Below are 7,014 nucleotides of genomic sequence, written 5' to 3' on the forward strand. Positions count from 1 at the left end.
ACTACAATGAATTATTAGACACCCAAGGAAAATTAAAATCAAATCAAGAGCTCAAAGAACAGGGAATTAGAATTGATTGGTGTCCATACCTACAAATTCAAAATAAATATAATTTTTTTTAGAAGAATTCAGATTTGATAAGGGGCAAAATCAACTGGATAAAATTTTAATTGGACCAGAACAAAAATATATATCAAAAGCTACTTGTTAGACTTTAAAATGGAAGATGAAATTGTGCAGAGTACTATGATAGCATGGCTGCAGAACTTTGGATATAACATAGACTTAGAAGGACTTATTGGACCAAAATTAAAGATTGGATGCAGGAAATTACAGGATACCAAACTGAACCTAAATCAGAACTCTTCCTAATGGGAATAATTAGAGATCAATACCCCAAAAGGATAAAATATATTATTTTACATATTCTAACAGCAGTCAGGATAGCTTTTGCACAAATGTGGACCTATTACTCCAACAGACAACTTAGTCCTACAAAAAAAGTTAAAGAATGTGTGGAAATGGACATGCTTTCATTAAAAATGAAGGAAAAGGAGGATTCCGACTATTACTCAATTTGGCATAAATGGTACGAATGGTTAGAAAATAGAAATAAGAAATAGGAAGTGAAGATTACCCAGAAGAGAACTTAAAAGAATGGTGCGTAGATATGTAAATATGTAAAATATACAAGTATATAAATTAGTAATAATTATAGATAGAGTAACAGTTATTGGTTGGTATGTGTAAAATATTGTAGAAACTATAAGATAATAATATTTGTAGATGTCAAAATGCTGTTTAAACCATGAATATGATTTATATTGGTGGAAAACACAATAAAAATTAAATTTAAAAAAGTATAAAATTTAATGAATGTGAAGATATAAGAATTATTTAAAGTTAAAAGAAATAGGTCAAGAAATGAGTAGAAAATATATAAAATAAATTTGGGGAAAGTATTTGAGAAAATTTATAGAAAACATGTAATGTAATGATAGGATATGAAATTAAATGTGAAAGATGAATATGTAACTGAGGTCATGTTTGTATGAAAATGTGAAAACCAGAATAATGCTGTTCACTAAAAAAAGATGTTTTTGAAATGTGAAAAAATAAAAATCTTTTTTACAAAAACAAAAAAAGGAAAAAGCAGACCAGCATAACTGCAACAGCACTTACTGACTCAAAACTGGAACTGAGGAACAGCAGGTAAATCCCTATAATTTATACTCTAGGCCCACAGAGCCTTTATCAATCAAATACTTGAAAAAGCCCACCCAAATATGAATGTTCTAAGTTTCCATCCAAAATAGTTGGAGTTAACAGTTAGGGTCATCTAAAGGCTAGTTTCACTTTAGCAGGGCTTAACACAACTATATATATTCAATACATAACACTCCTCTTCCTGGGATAGTTCTTATCCTCAGTCTGTTCAATATTCATAGTCTTTGAGATAGGATGGGGGTCCATGAATCCTGGTGGATCACCGCAATATTACTGGATAGTCCTGCTTAAGTAGAGTATTATCCATCCCCAATTGGACAGTCTTGATGGCCATTTGGTTCCCCGGAAGTGGCGGAGGCTCTACAGCCCTTGCAATCTCTGTCTCTCCAGAGGTGGCCGTGGGTGGTGTAAACAAACTCAGAGGAAAACCGTTCTCATGTGGGTCTGATAAAGCCTTGGGATCCTCATCTGGGACTGACGTGACCTGCCAATGCCATAACTGGTCAATGTGGCATCTGATTGTACACTGTAACTGCTCAATGTGGCATCGGATGTTACATACCGAATCATGTTGCCATTGAGGAATGACTGAAATCTTCTGCCATGAACTGTGCCCCATTATCTGACATGATTACATCTGGCAGACCACATGTAGGAACAGCCAGTGCAACTCTTGGATGACCCCGGTAGTTGTCATCGATGAGACCAATACTACTTCCAACCACTTGGAATAACTGTCCACCACTATCAGGAACACCTACCCCTGGAAGGGCCCTGCAAAGTCAATGTGCACACGAGACCATGGGACTTGAGTAGTGCATTGGTGCTTGTGGCAACTCTGGTCAGGTGTCTTGACAGATTGGCTCAGCCTGCTGATACCATAACTGATCAATGTGGCATCTGACTGTATGATCATTCCCTAGAATAACCTCATTTGACAAGGGCCCGTTACATTAGTTATCCTAGCTGCCACCCAAGGTACCCCACTCCCATAGTTCTTAGCCCAGACCAATTCACCCAGTTAGAAGTTTCTGGACTGGGGGGTTGGCTGAGCGGTTTCCACTGCTACTCTGTCTGGATGAAGTCAGTTGAGCTTTGTGGTGAGCCGGCGGCCCCACCTCAGCTCCTCTGGGCTGCAACCTGTTGCTGTACTGGGAGTTGTGTGTTGACACAGGAGGTAGTGATTCTAGTTCCTGGTCATCATCCACTTATCAGCTCCTTTGTGGTCCTGACCATTCATTCGGACTGATCATTGGTTGGGTGTATGTGAAACGGAGTGGATATTACATGCCAAATTATGTTGGCATTGAGGAAAGATTGAAACTCTTCTGCTATGAATTGTGCCCTGTTGTTGGACACAATCACCATGTGTAGACCATGTGTAGACCATGTGTAGCAAATAGCCAGTGCAACTTTCTGATAACCCTTGTCATTGGCATTGATGAGACTGGTGCCACTTCCAACCACTTGGAATAACTGTCCACTACTGTCAGGAACATCTGCCCTTGGAAAGAGCCCACAAAGTTAATGTGCATGCGAGACCATGGGGGGGGGGTCTCCCACTGTTGCACAGGTGCTTGTGGCATCTCTGGTCAGATTTCTTGGCAGGCCTGACAACTCCTTACTTGATTCTCAATGTCTTTGTCCAGGCCTGGCCACTACAAGTAGCTCCTGGTTAGAGCCTTCATCCAAATAATATCTGGGTGCCCCCCCGTGTAGGGAATCCAGCGCCTTGGAGTGAAGACTGGGTGGAATGATGACCCTGCTGCCCCACAGCACACATCCCTTGTAGGCCAACAGTTCATTTTTCTGAAAAGCGTGGTACTGGAATTCAGGGCCTGGCTGGGCCTCTGGCCATCCCCTTAACACCCAATTGAGAACGCAGCTAAGTGTTCTATCCATGGTGGTTTCAGCTGCAATGTCCCCTGCATGTAGGGATGCTTCAGACAGTTCCTGGTTCTCCAGAATACAACAAGCTTGGGCCAGACCCAGCTCAGTCTATGGTAGAGTCAGTTGGCTGAGAGCATCAGTGTGGCCCATTTCCTTGCCTGGCTTGTGAATTAACCAGTACAAGTATGCAGCCATGAAAATGGACCATCATAGCATTTGCGGTGACAGGATCAGCAGTGTCTGTTTGTCAGCTGTGAAGAGACGAAGCAGAGGTTTGTGGTTTGTAACGATGATGATGGTTTGCCCACATAAGAAGTTGTGGAACTTCTTAATGCCAGTCACTAAGGCGGGGGCTTCCTTGTCTATCTGGGCATAGTTCCTTTCAGCTGATGATAATGTTCTAGAATAGTATGAGAAGGGGGGCTCTGTAGCATCTGGCATCCTGTGGCTTAGTAATGCCCCAATAGTGAAGCATCACAGGCTAGGGTTACTGTAGGGTTTCATTGAAATGAGCTAGGACAGAGTCCGAGGATAGCAATGATTTTACTGCCTTGAATGCTTTGTCTTGAGTGCTTGATCTGACCCAGGGAGCTTTTTTGTCCAATAGGCAGTGTAGCGGTTCTGTCAGGGTAGCCTTATGCAGTAAGAAAGAATGGTAAAAATTGAGCAAACCCAGGAATGCTTGAAGCTCCCCCTTGAATTTTGGTGTCTGTGGGCTTGCTGAATTGCCTTTAGCTTTGCTTCAGATGGGTGGATTCTGGCAATGTCAATGTGGAAACCCAGAAATTCTGTGGATTGTATGCTGATTTGGCACTTTTCCTTCTTGAGTTTTAGGTCTGCCTTGCAGAAACATTGGAGTACTGTGCGAAGATGTTCCATCAAGACTGCTGCTGATTGCCCCACAATCAGGACATTTATGGGCAGACACTGGGAATGTTCTTCAGTGTTCATTCCATAATACTTTGGAACAACTCTGGTGCTATGCTTACCCCAAACTGCAAGTGATGCACTCAGAATGCATCTCTGTGTGTGACTATTGTTTGTGCTTCTGCAGTAGCGTCATCTACCAGTAGCTGCTTGTAGGCCTGGGTGAGGTCTAGCTTAGCAAAGATTCGGCCTCCGTGGAGCGAAGTGAGGATATAGCTTACCATTGGTACAGGGTAAGCATGCTGCTGTAGTGCCTTGTTTATGGTGCACTTATTGTCTGCACAGATACAAACTTCCCCATTAGCCTTAACTGGGTCATTATGGGAGTCTCCCACTGGTTACAGTCCACAGGTTGGAGCACTTTCTGCTGTACCAGCTTGTCTAGTTCTGCATCAATTTTAGGTTTCAATGCAAAGGGAACCCTGCATGGTTTTAATCAGATTGGAGTTACTGCTAGATCGAGGTTGAGTGAAATGGATGCCCCTTTGTATTGTCCCAGCTCAGTGCTGAATATTGTTGGCATACCGCTGCTAGATCAGCTATTTGGGTCCAATGGATGCCCATCACCCTGATGCCCAGTTGCTTCTTTCTTTGATTAGTTAGTTTTCTTTTTTTAAAAAAAATAAATTGTATTGATTTTACAATTAAAACAAACCAACAACACATACATAAATGAAAGAGAGAAAAAGAAGAAAGGGAGAAGAAAATAGAAAGAAAAAAATAGAAAACAATTAAAAACATTCTCATGTTCAACAGTTTGTAAGACCTCTTTTTTATCCTTATTTTATGCCATTTACGCACACCTAATTCTTACATATATCTGTGTATCACTACTATAGATTTATCCTATCGTCTTTTGCCTTTTAGTGTGAAGTCTATCTTTGGTTTATCCATTTGTACCAGCAGTTCCAGCTCTTGTAGTATATTGAAGTGTCTTTATTTTTTAATGCCAAAGTTAATTTGTCCATTTCTGCAAAACTTGAAATTTTTTGAATGATCATCTCCTCTGATGGAACATGAGGCTACTTCCAACATTGTGCAAAAGCCAATCTGGCCACTGTCAAAATGTGTATTATTATATATTCCTTTTTGATATTAGTTTATCAAAGATCCTAACAGAAAGGACTCTGGTTTGAATTCAATCTGTTCTCTTGTCATTTCTTCCAGCCAATTTCTAATTTTCTCCCAATATTTTTGAGCTTCTGTACAGGGCCACCACATATGGAAAAAAAAAAAGTTCCTCTTTTTTTTTTTTTTGCATTTCCAGCAATTTGGACTCATGTTAGGTTTGCTAATCTCAAAGGAGGAAGGTGCCATTTATAAAACATTTTATAGGCGTTTTCTTTGTATGCTACTCTGATTTTGTAATTTTATTATTTCTACCCCAGACCTTTTCCCATTCTGTTATGGTGATGCTATGTCCTATGACAGGGATACCATGTTGGTTGTCAACAATGGAGGCCATGATACATCCACATAGATTAGATTTAGGGAAAATGATAAACTACAATGAATTATTAGACACCAAGGAAAAATTAAAATCAAATCAAGAGCTCAAAGAACAGGGAATTAAAATTTGATTGGTGTCCATACCTATACCAAATTCAAAATAAATATAATTTTTTTAGAAAATTCAGATGATTTGATAAGGGGGGGCAAAATCAACTGGATAAAATTTTAATTGGACCAGAACAAAAATATATATCAAAAAGCTACTTGTTAGACTTTAAAAGTGGAAGATGAAATTATTGCAGAGTACTATGATGGCATGGCTGCAGAACTTTGGATGTCAACTTTAGACTTAGAAGGACTGTGGATAAGGTACCAAAAATTAAAAGATTGGATGCAGGAAATTACAGGATACCAAACTGAACCTAAATCAGAACTCTTCTAATGGGAATAATTAGAGATCAATACCCCAAAAGGATAAAATATATTATTTTACATATTCTAACACGTAGTCAGGATAGCTTTTGCACAAATGTGGACCCTATTACTCCAACAGACAACTTAGTCCTACAAAAAAAGTTAAAGAATGTGTGGAAATGGACATGCTTTTCATTAAAAATGAAGGAAAAGGAGGATTCCGACTATTACTCAATTGGCATAAATGGTGCAGAATGGTTGAAAATAGAAATAAGAAATAGGGAAGTTGAGGAATTACCCAGAAGAGAACTTAAAAGAATGAAGATGGTAGATATGTAAATATGTAAAATATACAAGTATATAAATTAGTAATAATTATAGATAGAGTAATAGTTATTGGTTGGTATGTAATACAAATATTGTAGAAACTATAAGATAATAATATTTGTAGATGTCAAAATACTGTTTAAACCATGAATATGATTTTTATATTGGTGGAAAACACAATAAAATTAGAATTTAAAAAAGTATAAAGTTAATGAATGTGAAGATACTAAGGAATTATTTAAAGTTAAAAGAAATAGGTCAAGAAATGAGTAGAAAATATATAAAATAAATTTGGGGAAAGTATTTGAGAAAATTTATGAAAACATGTAATGTAATGATAGGATATGAAATTAAATGTGAAAGATGAATATGTAACTGAGGTCACATGTTTGTATGAAAATGTGAAAACCAGAATAATGCTGTTCACTAAAAAAAAGATGTTTTTGAAATGTGAAAAAATAAAAATCTTTTTTACAAAAAAACAAAAAGGAAAAAGCAGACCAGCATAACTGCAACAGCACTTACTGACTCAAAACTGGAACTGAGGAACAGCAGGTAAATCCTATAGCACTTTATACTCTATAGGCCCACAAGAGCCTTTATCAATCAAATACTTGAAAAAGCCCACCCAAATATGAATGTTCTAAGTTTCCATCCAAAATAGTTGGAGTTAATGAGTTAGGTCATCTAAAGGCTAGTTTCACTTTAGCAGGGCTTAACACAACTATATATATTCAATACATAACACTCCTCTTCCTGGGATGTAGTTTCTTATCC

Source organism: Pseudonaja textilis, chromosome Z (assembly GCF_049901715.1).
Source record: "Pseudonaja textilis isolate UNSWEBS1 chromosome Z, rPseTex1.2, whole genome shotgun sequence".
Taxonomy (NCBI): Eukaryota; Metazoa; Chordata; class Lepidosauria; order Squamata; family Elapidae; genus Pseudonaja; species Pseudonaja textilis.